Raw genomic sequence first — 14,657 nt, 5'->3', positions numbered from 1 at the left:
TTTAGGTCATCCACTAATGATCTCCCTGATATGAATGAATAACTGAATGAGTTACTAAGTATTAATCTAGTAGTACTATGTTTAAGTTTATGGGGATGTGTTAAATCAAAGAAATGGCTAAAAGACCACAATGAGAACTTAGAGCACTAAGGTTGATAAAATGTAAGAAAATATTTGACTTTGAAGAACCACTTAAATCCCAACATACTAAAGGTCACAAACTCTATCACACATGATTAGAACTATGGAGTGGGGAGGTTTTGTTCTATATAGCAGAGGTCAGCAAACTATGACTCTTGGACCAAATCCAGCCCACTGCCTGTTTTGGCAGGTAATGTTTTATAGGAACACTTTCATGTTATTCCATTCTTTAGTATGTTGGCTGCTTTCATGCTACAATGGCAGAGTTGATGAAGACCATATGGTCCACAAAGCCTAAACTATTTACTATCTGACCTTTTTAAGAAAAAGTTTGCTGACCCTGCTCTATAGGAATAATGACATTGAAAAGTATGGCAAATTTTTTACCTTATTTCTTCTCCTTTCTTTTTCTTTCAAACTTTTTTTCTTTAATTTTCTTTAATTTCTCCTTTCTTTTTCTTTCAAACTTTTTTTCTTTAATTCAGACTTTTAGTTTGAATATTTAGCCAGGAAATCTTATTTTAAAAGCTGAAAGTAATGAATCATGGTCATCTTAAAACATCTTCAATTTCTGCTGCCTCTACACTATAGATATAATTGAATGAGAGTTTGTAGTGATTGCCTTGCTTTGGTTATATAACTCCAAATCAATTCTTTTTTTTTTTTTTTTTTTTGCGGTACGCGGGCCTCTCACTGTTGTGGCCTCTCCCATTGCGGAGCACAGGCTTCGGACACACAGGCTCAGCGGCCATGGCTCACGGGCCTAGCGGCTCCGTGGCATGTGGGATTTTCCTGGACCAGGGCACGAACCCGTGTCCCCTGCATCGGCAGGCGTACTCTCAACCACTGCGCCACCAGGGAAGCCCAAATCAATTCTTATTTGGCTTCCTTTAATCACTTCTAATGACTGATCATTCAACATACTGGGAATTTACTCCTAATACAGTACAGAGAAATGCATATTTTCTTATCTTACACCACTAATGCATCATATGCATAAAGAAGGAGGCATAGATGTTTACAGTTTATAAATATTTTCATGACGTTACACAAAATATAACAAAAGACCTGGGTCATCATTATTTTGATTGAACTTTAAAATTACAAAGTGAAGTGGCCAATACTTTTAAAATATTAAATTATCTGGTGCATGTATAGCCCCTTCCCCACCTTTGCATTTCCCAAAACATGCTTCCCAGAGATTGTTTTATATAAGTAGGTTAAGAGAGGAAAGGATAAGGATAAGCTTGGGAAAGGAAAAATTAAATGACTGTGCTCACTTTAGGACCTCTCAGAGATTTCATATGAAAATATTCATTGTTAATTGCAAAAAGAGAGTAGGATAAGCTTTATTCTTTAATTCATTTATTCATTCATTCAACAAATGTTTCTGGAGTTTCTAATCTCTGCCAATCACTGTTCTAGGTGTTAAGAATAGAGCATTTCCAAAAGCTCAAAGGTTATGAGGTATCTCTCAGAGGTTTAGAAAAGTCTTGGAAAGAATTCATGAAGGAAAAAAATTCTGAAGGTGAGTGGAATTATAAGTAGAGTTGTCTAGGGGAGAGGCATTCTACTAACTAGAAATACATGACTAGCAGATGGATATAGAATGAGGTTAGTATACACTTACTGAATTTAATTGAATTACATGGAATGGGACAATTGCAATAGCATAACGAAATCCTCTGCTTTGAAATGGCACCTTGCATGTGTTGTCAGTTTGTACACGTACATGTTCACACACATGTGCACACCACACACCAAAGTACTGAAATAGACTTCATTTTGGTGCCAAGGGTTGGAAAGTGGCGTTCCATCTCTCTCTCTGCCTATAGTAATGAATTCATGTTTGTGTGCCTGGTAAACAGATTTGCAAGTTGTATTACCTAGTTTAAACTAAACTAACTCTCACCAAATGGACTGGTAAATTAAAAAGCTTCCTGCAGGGAAGCTGCAGGTGGAAGATAATTCCCATAATGTAAACAAAAGCAAAAGACAAGAAAATGGCAGAGCAAACATGTCTCCTACTCCTTGTAGAAACTCTTCCTCAGGCATATCATAAAGTAAAAATGATGACCTTGTGATAAGTGTCAAGGTGTCAGCCAAAAAGTTGAAATTGTCAAGAAGACCATTGAAACAGAAACTTTAACCACCGCTGCTAATGAAAAATCTTATTCTAAGTATCCGCTTTGTCTTTTACATCAGTTAATGATGTTAAGTAGACAGCTTGATTGGCAAACGTTTTAAATCTGCGCATCCAAAGCTATTTTTAATGACAACCAAAAGGCTTTTTGCTTTTGTACAATTAAAAGTAAAATAAATATTTACTCATAATAGGTTTATCTCATCCACATAAAATTCCATATTTCTACATAGAAATTTTCCATAGAATTGGACATGTCTATAATTTATAAATAAATCTGAAAATTACATATATTAAACATACATGCTAAACATGTTTAGAGATGGGGTGAGCAATTAACAAGTTTGGAAAACACTCCTTGGTCGACAGTAATTTTAGGCAAGAAACAGATACATTGTGTATACGTTTCTTCTTTTTATTTGTTAAGAGTTGAGCTGATGAACCTTGTTCATCAAGGCTGAGGAGCACTTATTCTTTTTTAGCACTTATTCTTTTTTAGATTTTTAGATTTCTCCAGATGCTTGAAATAAGTCTTGAATAAGCTCAGGAAAATATAGTTAGCCAGTGGAAGATTATTAAACATCTAATGCTCTTTTTGTTAGAAATCAGGTCATTTGTTAAGCTGCAGATTAAAAAAAAAAAAAGTAAAAAAACCCTTTTTTCTTCAACTTAGAATGAATTTATTGTAATTGTAGATTTTGTTAGAAATAAAGCCATTAAAGCACTTTAGCAGGCTGGGTTTTCCATTAGCTCCTTTCAAATTCTTTCAGCCCTGCACAAAACCCCTAGTTTCATTATGTAAAAGAGTGATTTACCACTAATCAGCAGTTCCAATGACAACGAAGACGTGTTTGTACGTTCTAAAAGTAGATTAATTAGACTGTACTCTATGATTTGCCACACGACCCGAGCTAATAAGATTATTTTGAAACATGTGTTGAGCTACCAGGCTTCATTTATTGAAAATTAGTTAGAACAATTTATATTATAGGATAAATAATCAGCCATTTACCAAAGCTAGTGGAAGAATCTCCTTTGGCATTACCATTGCAGAGGTCAAGATGTGATGAAATGTATAAGAAGACTTCCATGAAAGTATTAATGACATATCCTAAATAAATCGATAGCCCATTAGTGTAGTCTGGGGTCTAAAATAACAGTGACAAAGACTGTCTCCTTTCTATATGGATGTGTATCTCTAGCTGTTAGGAGCGCAGCCTAACCAGGGTTTGTGAGATTTGGGGTAAGTTACTTAAACTTCCATGCTTGCATTTCCTTATCCTTGAAATAGAAACAATAATAATACCTTTTTCGTATGGTAGTTGTGAAGATTATTAAATGAAATAATACAATTAAAGTTTTTATCAAGTAGAGGATTAGGCATGTGGGTTTAATTTTATGGTAAACATAACCATTTACATATTATGATGTCATACTTAGTATTTGGGCTTAATAGTGTATTATCAGGGATGTAGAAACTTTCAGATGTGGTAACATCAATATGAACACACGTTTTTTACCCTATACCAGGAGATATTAGTTTTGATGAATAATGAATACAATTTCTTAGCAATTGATGTGATATTTCCCCTAAATCTCTCCTAAAACTGACCAGTGACTGAAATGGTTTATAGCCAGTGTCATGGTCATGTGTAAGAAAGATCCTCCAGTGAAGAAATTTTAAAATAATTCATGTGAATTGCCAAAATTGAAACTGCTTTGGAGCCAGCTGTGATACCGCACCTCCTCATTTTTTTGTTTTTGTCTAAACTGATGTCATAATAAAAAGAATGAAGCTGAAATAACGAAGGTCAGGATGTAGACACTGGGCCTCATTCTTCTTGTTTAAATATTTTATCAAGTCTTGAGTAATAGAAAGGTGTATTGATCCAAATTGATAATGAACTTCAAAGTCCAAAATATCACTGAAGAGTGGCATTTATGAAAATACAGATGATAACCCCTTGAAAGTCCAAGTCAATCCAATTCAACCAACAGGCCTCAACAATCTCTTGGGTACTGAGCATTTGACCAGCTTTGTGCAGTATTTTAAAGTTGGTGGCAGCAGCTCAATTAGCCAGCATGGAGGACCTAGTGGCAACGTCTTTGTAAGTCTTCTTTCCTTGTCACTGATGCTTCGGCTCCACTTTCTGTGTGTGTGTGTTTGTGTTTGACGATTGTTTTCGTGTATTCTATATTCTTTTCATCGTTGAAAAGGAGAGCTGGCACTTTTAAGGTATTTTCAGTGAGAGCCATGCCTCCTTACTAATGTTAGGGAAAACACTGACCTTGAGTACCACACTGATAGATGACAAAAGAAACAGAGATCAGCACGTGCCTTTCTTCTAGACTTTTACCTCAACATAGATCGACTATATTATTGACATCCATTTGGGAAATCTGGAGTTCTAAAGGATCAGGTGTAGTAGTTTCCCAGGAATACTACTAACAGAAAGTACAACAGGGTTCCTACAGCTTTCATTCTTTGTCCTTCAGTTTATATAGAAGGAGGTGGAGCTGTCCCTGGAGTTTCATGCCCAGGTGAGGCTAAGATCACCCCTCCCATTTTCACACTCATTAACCCAGCCTACCAATGGTTTCCTAGCCAGGTTCTGTGCTACATTACATAGTTTCTCCTTTCTTTAATATACCTTAGATAGAGCTAACTCTGGTTAACAGGTTTCACTCCCTGTATCAGATATAATAACTTAGTTTGACTTTCTAGCAGTTGAACCCATCATATTTGGAAGAAATCTCACATTGTATGAATTATAGCAGGAGGCTGGATGCGGTCTCCTCTAGAGAATGTATGTAAAGGTAATCTCCACCCCTCACTGCTACCCACCCTCAGCAGCTATGGAACAGGGGAGTAACCTATGTTCTGCTAGCCAGATGTTCCTACTTATCACTTTGAATCCCGAGTGAGTGATATAAAAAAACAGAAGCCATTTAGAAATTATACACTGTGGCATTGTAGTTCAGTGAGCAACATGAAGTAGACAGTGGGAACAATTCTGGAGTGCCAGCATCTCCCTAATGACACTATTTTGTTTTGTATTTCCTTGGTGATTCCTTTTGTTCAGCCCTTCTTGGTTACAGACCATTTTTTGAGACTGTTTACAACATTAATACCCATTCCATGAGACTCTGTGACATTTTTCCTTTTTGACTTAAATGTGACCCACCAGAATTTCGTCTTTACCTGTTTCTCTAGACTTATTTCTAACTATACCCCTCAACAAAAACTATACTACATAGTGCTTGTCATCCTACCAAAACATTCTTATGACAAATGATTTGTTCTCTCTCCCTCTGCCAAGATACCTCCTGAAATTTCTTCCATTCTTTAAGTCCCTGTGTGAACTCAACCCTCTCCAATTTGGAATTACTCACTCCCTCACTAATGAGAAGGCAGCATGCTATAGTGGAAGAGAGCCATTGCCTTGGACCCGTGCCAGTGACATTCCATTGCACTTGATCTGGACTCTATAGTTCATCTTTCTTCCAGAGTAATGTTTCAATTTATTTAGGGTAGAGCAATTCAAAAGTTATGAAAAAACTGTATGCACTCATCCAATCAGTATCGTTCCATGTTTCTCTAGAGATAACATAAGAATTCTTTGCAAAGTAATAATGTTTAATGTATCAAATTTTAATTTTATAAAGTAAGAAGTAACTCATAGTGAGCACTCATTAAGCATCTGAGGTTTGTTGAACAAAGTACCAAAGAGATGAGACTTTTTTTGTTTCTTTTCAGATTATTTGAAATAAATCCAATTAACAGTCCACAAGCGCTTGGTGTATTTTTTAGTTTTCTGTTGACCTGAGGTCTGATCACTCATGTTCAGAAAAGAAGTCTAACAAGAAATGTCAGTCTATTCTATGAACACCTGTGATATAGTTTCAATAAATTCTTTTGTGACTTAAATTAACCAGAGTCATTTTCTGTTGTTTGCAACCTAAGCTGGGTTTCTGCACTGGGTTCTACTCAAAAACCACCTACTTCTGTATTACATAGAGAAAAATCAGATCTACACTAATCAGTTTGACTTTTAAAACCACCACATATGCCTGAAAAAAATTTAGTCATTTAGGATGGCACTGAGAGATCTGACAAGGCAACTAGAAATCCAGAAACTGTTTCCAATAATTAGTATTGTCAATCTTCTCTTACAGAACTTTTGTTATGATTCTTGGAGCTACATGACAGCAAGCCTTGACGACCTTAGGGGGAGGAAGAGATAAAGAATAATACTAGAACAAGAAAAAAGAAGTGTGATCCAAATAGGTGTATCAGCCTATCATTTTAGAATCTTTGGTATGTCTAAAACTTGAAACGTGTAATCTCTTAGAAAGTGAATTTTCGGTTATAAAAACTATTTGGTTAAAGAGACACGTTTTGGCTCTGTGTTGAGTATAAGCTCATTGTGCCAACTACCAATTCCCACCCAGATGTGGTCATTAAGTTGTACTGTGCTGATGTAAAGCAGTGTTGAGGACTTTCTTTAGAAAACTCATTATCATATAGTTCCTATTAGCATAATTATTAGCTTCACAGATTAAAGAAAATAGCTTTAATCTAATAGCCCTGATTCATCATTCTTCTCTAGCCAACAACTCCACAAAACTTAATTCCAGGCAGTAAGAGATGGGTATTAGACACGCATAGGGTAGGAAAAAGTGGTGAGTATGTAACCTAGATTATTAGATTGGCTTTCGTCATTTCTTTTGGTATTGATTCTCCTTAGATTGACATCCTATGTTAAAATATTCTAATTTGGAGAGAATGTGATTATATCCCTTCTGTCTACTGTTTACCTGTATTTATGAGGAAGGTAAATTATTTTGGATTTAACTGTTGCTGATTGAAATACCTATCTTTGTGTGATTAACCTAGCTGCAATGCAGTTGTTCCAGATGGGTTTTAGCCAAGCAGAATTGTTTATTTACATGAAATTTTATGCTAAAGACTGATACATAAAACATATAAAAGTGGAAATTTTTGTGGCAAACTAGGACATGAAGGCTATTTTGCAACTTCTCAACCTGTCCTTTTCCATAACCCCATTCCCTCTCCCAGGAAGCTCAAGGGGATCGAAGAGCTGAGGGGCTCAGATGTCTGACTTTGAACTAACTGTCCTAATATTATATAAATATATATATATATACCTTTCAAACTATTGTTATACAATATTGCGATATAGGCATGTAAACAGTGAATGTGTTGTAAAGCATATGTTTTTAATACGGATTTTTGTAAATGAAAATATCCATGTGCTTTCTTATTATTTGTTCCACGTATTTTTACCAAATTTGTCTGGTCTTTTTGTTGAAACCATCTGGAACTCTTACTGAGATCATAGTTGAAATCTCCCACGAAGTTAGGAAAAAGAGAGAAATCACAGGAGCTACACATCCGGGCTGACTAACTGTCCATGTAACCTTTGGATTCATCCTCTTCCTCTCTGAAGAAATGGAGCTGGGCTAAAAGTTTCCATAGTTTCCAAAATTTTGTCATGATTAGGATCATCTGAGGTACTTGTACTTACTCAAAATACAAATTCCGCAATTCACTCCAAGCCCACTGAATCCGAATTCTCAGCGGAAGGCCGGGGAGCCATGCATTTGACAGAATCTCCAGGTGATCCTTATCCTTGGAAAGATGAGAAACAAAGAGTTGAACAACTCCAACAGCCGTGCTAATTCAGAAGTTCCATGATTCCCTTCATATTTCTTGGATAATAAAATATTTTAACTGAAGCTATGGAGCCTGGAGTGGAGATGGTGGGAAGAAGAAAAAATTATTCCTTTTATATAAAAATGATATTGGACTTGAGGATATGGGCAGGGGGAAGGGTAAGCTGTGACAAAGTGAGAGAGTGGCATGGACATATATACACTACCAAACGTAAAATAGATAGCTAGTGGGAAGCAGCCGCATAGCACAGGGAGATGAGCTCGGTGCTTTGTGACCACCTAGAGGGGTGGGATAGGGAGGGTGGGAAGGAGGGAGACGCAAGAGGGAGGAGATATGGGAACATATGTATATGTATAACTGATTCACTTTGTTATACAGCAGAAACTAACACACCATTGTAAAGCAATTATACTCCAATGAAGATGTTAAAAAATAAAATAAAATCATAGTTTAAAAAATGTTGAATTTGGCATTTTCTATGAAATATTAAAATAATTTTATAATGCTGCATAATTAGAAGTTAGATTTTTATCTGAACTTCACACGCCTTTTCTTATTTTTCATTTCTTTTTTTATTGTGCGTTGCTTTAATATTTTTTTCTTGTTAGTTTTTCCTTTGCATCTGTGCTTTTAAAATCTGATTATTTATCCTTATAAATCTCTAGAAAGGATGCTACCATCTTTCTTTTAAGTACCATGTTTCAGATTTTCTTCGGACTTTTGGCAGAAATTTCCCCCTAGTTAACAATAAGGTTGAGTTAACTTCTCAAACCAAGACAGGGCATTTGTAGGCTTTAATCACTTAGCAAACATTTACTCTGCACAGTCAAGGTGACAACAACTTAGTCGATTTGAGGATCCCATCTATGTTTTCTATGTTCTCATTCAGTTTTGAGTCTTGCAGGAACTACAGAATAGATGTCTATCTGGCTCTAAAAGACATCTATTCAAACTAGCATCTTTGGAGGCATCCATTGGCTTATTTGGAGCTCAGCCACCAGTCATCACATGTTACCAATAACGTCTTTTGGGCTCCCCCAAAAGCTGACTGCTGCTTTCCTTCTTTCTCTTCTGCCACTCCTGGGAGCATCAGCAACTCAAGCTTCTGGGGCCCAGGAAATCTCTGAGAACGTGTTTGAGGTCCACATGACTAGATACCTACATAATCTACAGTCATTTCCTCTTTGGAGCCTTGCCCCCTTTTCTTGGATGTCTCCCTCAAAAGTAATGCACAGATTCCTTTTATTCTCGAATCCCACAAAATCATGTGGGATTTTTACTAAAAAGCTATCTTAGAATGTTGTTTTGCATTTAACATCAGTTTCAAAAGCTACCTAGCTGACATATAGATGCAATGTGTTATGCTCACCTTTATTTGTAATATGTGGTGGACATCAGTATATACTTTTTTTCTACCGAAATCTTAATTGCAACAAATACTTTTCAAAAACTTCTTTTTTGAAAAAGATAACTAAGTATTTGTTGCCATGTGAACATGAATTACTAATTTGTTAAATAGATTTTTTTAAAGCTTCACTCTAGATACTTCAATGATTTCATCATAGTTCAAAGGTAGCAAACAGTTATAGGCTGGGGGGATAGAAATCTAAGGATTAACCAGTTGGTTTAGCTCAAAGTATTTTTCTACAATGGCTTCAGGATAGAGAGATGAGAAATGAATTTCACACACAAATTGAATACGCAAGCATCAGTTTAGAAACCATTTACTTAATATCATTGTTCATCTATAAAAATGTCAGTGGCATTCGGAAAAAAATCAAAATATTGCATCATTTTTTCCATGGCTTAATTTTTACTTTTTAAATTTATGGCTTTGGTTATGTTATTTGTCTTTTTATAGGGATTCATTCTGTTTTCCGTGATTTTGGAAGCGATTTCTTTAATCTGTTTCATTTCTTAAGAGAAATTCCTGATTTTTTTTAAACAGTAACTTTTATTTCATATCTTACATCTTGTTTGTGATACCAGAGACATCATGTTTTTAACGGAACTAGCTAACACAGTGAGAAAAACAAAACGCCACGTAGCATAAATCAGTAGTTTTCATTTTCTGGCTTTCCCTTCCGTGTTCCTCACATGCTGAAAAAGACATGATGCCAACAACCATATGTATTCTATTTTTTCACATTTTGTTAAAACATAAATGCTTTTTCATATTAACACCTGGTCTTTTTTTTTTTTTTTTGCAGTATGCAGGCCCTCTCACTGTTGTGGCCTCTCCCGTTGTGGAGCACAGGCTCCGGACGGGCCTGGCCGCTCCGCGGCATGTGGGATCCTCCCAGACCGGGGCACAAACCTGCGCCCCCTGCATCGGCTGGTGGACTCTCAACCACTGCGCCACCAGGGAAGCCCAACACCTGGTTTTTAAATTATATTTTTTAATAGCTATAGAACATGCCGACAGTTGCTTTATATTTTAGTTCCAAAATTTCTAACCAGTTACAATATCCAGAGTTTTGATATTAGAAAAAAAACTTTGTAATAAGAAACTTATATATATGTTTTAGCCCAAACTGAATGGGATGATATTACTGGGTTACAGAGAGCTAGTTTTTCAGAGCTTAATGTAAAGTTTTTTAGGGCTTAATGACTTTACAATTAACCACATATTTTGAAGTCTAACCATTTCAACATACTAAGCAGATATCTTGTACGAATTTCATAGATATAAAATGATGTTTCATTGTTTTAATTTCCATTTATTTGATAACTATCCACAAAAAGAAACTAACAGTATCTCCTACTATGTAAATCGATACTGGCTTCTTGTTATACTAAGCATAGATGTCAGTATAAACATTCTGACATAAAAAGGTGAAATAGTAAACAGAATTAAGTGAATATTGAAACAACCATATAGTAAATAATTGTTATAAAATTATATAAACGATTTATTTTTTTGCTTTTGAACTCATCCTTATATTTTACATTTTTTCTATGTAATTTTCTAGTTAAACTTAAAACGATGATATTTTAGGGTATAATTGCCTTTTACTTAAAATTCATCCATGGAATTTTCTATTGTAACATCCTTTCTAAGTGCTGAGAAAAGTTAGGTGATAAGGTTGGTATAATTAGTAAGATAATTATAATGCCATTGGGATTAGATATAACGATATTACTGCCCATCACCTTAAATGTTAACATCTTAGTTTGGCCTTTATGTTTATTTTTAATAAATGCTGTACCTCACAAATTGCTCTTCAATATCAGAAAGTTAAGCTGTCAAGTGTCAGAGGTAGATTGGCTTGACTGCCTAATTAAATACAGATTCATCTGGAAAAGTGCTCTCCTGCTCTTACATTTCACTCTAATATCCGCTCAACTTCAGAATGACCCCTACATGGCCTGAACTTTACAGCAAGAGCAAACAGACAAAAATACCAACCCTCCCCCGTGCTCCTGTTTAGTCAATTCTTGACCTGAGAAAAGCAATGCCAACTTAGTATAAACTGGAAGACTTAAACGGGGAGTGGAAGGGGCGCCCCCCAAATGGGAAAGGGCTATGCTGACATGAGTCAAACAGGGAGTCAGAATGCACCCTTGTCCGCTCCCTCAGGGGTCCCCACTTTTCCCAAAACTGTCGCAATGCATTGGGAGGAGGAGAAAGCAGCAACTGCCCGCTCTAAACATTCTTCCCTGCTGACGTCATGCAGAAGGTGGAAGGGAGCTGGAACTGACAGGAAAGGACACTCAGTCAGAAAACATGCACTCTAGCCATGAGTCTGCTCCGCTCACACTGAGTGGGGTAAGAAAGGCCACTCCACTTCTCTGGGATTGAATTTCTTTCCCTGAGAGATAAAGGAGCTGGTCTACAGAAGCTAAAAGATGTCTCATGGCTCTAAATTTCTGAGATTCTCTGATCACCAATATAAGAAAATATCATTTCTTGAGCCCTCTGGCTAGCCTTATGATCGTGTGAAAAATCACACAAGGCTGGGCTTTCTACATGGCAGCATCGGCTTAGCTGGTTCTCTCTCAGGCTGGTTATATAAGTTGAAGATGCAGTGCAACATCAATTGGTCTAAAGAAACATCTATCCTCTCTATATATGACGCGTGTAAGGGGAGAGGATTACAAACAAGCTTGGAGACTAGAAATTGTTTCTGGACTGCCAAAACCAAAGGTTACTCCTGGGTATATCTGAAAAAAACAAAACATTAATTTGAAAAGATACATGCACCCCAATGTTCATAGCACCATTATTTACAATTGCCAAGAGATAGAAGCAACCTGTGTCCATCAACAGATGAATGGATAAAGAAGATGTGGCATATATGTACAATGGAATATTACTCAGCCATTAAAAAGAATGACATTTTGCCATCAGCAACAACATGGATGCACTAGGAGGGTATTATGTTACGTGAAATAAGTCAGACTAATACAAATACTGTATGATATCACTTTTATGTGGAATCTAAAAAACACAACAAACTAGTGGAATATACCAAAAAGGAAACAGACTCACAGATAAAGACAACAAGCTAATGGTTACCAGAGGGGAGAGGGAAAAGGAGGGGGCAAGATAGGGGTAGTGGATTAAGAGGTACAAACTATTAGGTATAAAATAAGCTATAAGGATATACTGTTGTACAATGGCAAATATAACCACTACTTTATAATTACCATACATGGAATATAACCTTTAAAAAAACAACAAGCATCACCCTGCAGATAAGATATAGAGTTGTATGGTACCACTAGTACGACATCTGTTCCTGAGAAGGCCAAGCTCAGACAATGCCCAGACCACACCCCAACATGGGCAAAGACTGCTCTCTCTCTGTAAACCGCTAGTAGTGGAGAGGACGCCACACAGAGAGAAGGCATTTTCACTGTGTGTCTTCTTTGCTGGGCGGTGGGCTAACCACTGGACTCTGCAAAGTCAACTATTATATTTTAGATTTTTTAAAATAGGCAAATACTTTGCAAGCAGGTAAGAAGTCAGTATCTAGCTTAAAACATCTAGTTTCAACATTTTATTGAAAAGTACAAAGTAGAACCCATTCAAGCATATTTTTCTTTCCTTTTCAATGAGTCAGCGTGGGAGCGGGGAGAGGTAATAATCAGTGTGTCAGACATAAGTAATGACTAATGGAGAATTATGTAATTGCTAAGCTTGTATAGTTTTTGAACAAAATAAGGCATTTTTATATTAATAGATCTATTCATTTCCTTTCAAATACAACAGGTGAATGTTAGGTATTTTATATTTTAAAATGAATAGAGAATCAAAGTTTGTTGTATGTGAAATTATAAACCACAGGCAGATTAGCAAAGGGTAGGCAATCTTATACTATATTTATTCTGCCCTAGTTTAATAATTGACCTCTCCTAGGCTTTTTTTTTTTTTTCCAGTAGCGTCTATTCCAGTGAACCATAGACTTCAGAAGGCTTTTTCAAAATAGATACAGCATTAAAATGCAAAGAAAAATATCCACCAAAGGCTTAGGAGCAACACAATACTTAGATCCCAAAGCATTCAAAGATCACATCATAATAACAATAGTAGTGTCGAGTTAAATTAATTTAGGAAACAAATGCTGTTCTACATTTCATATAGAAAAACTAATTTATATCTTTGCTGTGTTGAATTACATAACTAGACACCACTGCTTACCACCAAATGAATGTGGATAACTTATTTAACCTTTCACTGCCTTGGTTTTCACTTTGTAGAACAGGTTCCATAGTATGATGTACTATATAGACTTTTTATCAGGGTTAGATGAAATCAACACGGAAAGTCTTACAACCTAAACGTACTAAGAATTCAATTGAGTGTCTTTAAAATAAAAAAACCCCCACATTTTATAGCTAGAGAGCTGTAAAATTTTAGCTTCTCCTTGTACAAGCATTATAACCTTGGGCAAATTACCCCTCTGGATTTAGTTTCCTCATCTGCAGAATAAATTAAAAATATCTAGCATAGGGCTTCCCTGGTGGCGCAGTGGTTGAGAGTCCACCTGCCGATGCAGGGGAAACGGGTTTGTGCCCCGGTCCGGGAAGATCCCACATGCCGCGGAGTGGCTGGGCCCGTGAGCCATGGCCGCTGAGCCTGCACGTCCGGAGCCTGTGCTCCGCAACGGGAGAGGCCACAACAGTGAGAGGCCTGCGTACTGCAAAAAAAAAAAAAAAAAAAAAAAGAGTATGTATGGCCTGAAGACCATTCATTTCAAGATGACTCTCACATTGGAGGACTTTCTTTTCATGTCTCTGCATCATGGGGAGCCAAAATATTGCAAAAACTTATGCAGAAACCTCTTGATATTCTAATATTTCCTCTAGTGTTGGAGCTTTGGAATTATTGGAGTTTTTAGACTGCAGTTATTTATGCAGTTGGACCTCTTTAAAACATTAATGTTTAGCCCTTTATGCATGTATTTGATTTTATTACAACTTCACTCACAAAAGCAACACCAGAAGGTTTTGTTTCAGAGTTCAGTTTCTAGAAGATGTTCCATAAAGTCATAGAGCTTTTAGTAGAGCTTAAACATCAAAGCACAAATTATCTATATTGGAAAACTTTCATGAATATTGTGTTTTTGAGCAGCAACTTCACAATGAGATTTTGTTTTAATTTCTAAAAAATATCTGAGCTTTTCCCCATTAGATACCAACTCATTGACAAGCCACAACACTTTTGCAATA

The 14,657-nt window shown here is 36.3% G+C and overlaps 1 pseudogene; it reads right to left on the bottom strand.

The window, feature by feature from the left end:
- Positions 1–14,657, bottom strand: part of LOC101286419 (peptidyl-prolyl cis-trans isomerase FKBP8-like) — a 277,196-nt pseudogene that overhangs the window by 229,916 nt on the left and 32,623 nt on the right.

Source organism: Orcinus orca, chromosome 5, assembly GCF_937001465.1.
Source record: "Orcinus orca chromosome 5, mOrcOrc1.1, whole genome shotgun sequence".
Classification (NCBI taxonomy): Eukaryota; Metazoa; Chordata; class Mammalia; order Artiodactyla; family Delphinidae; genus Orcinus; species Orcinus orca.
The sequence above is the reverse complement of the archived record's forward strand: the minus strand, read 5'-3'. Positions and strand labels throughout refer to the sequence as shown.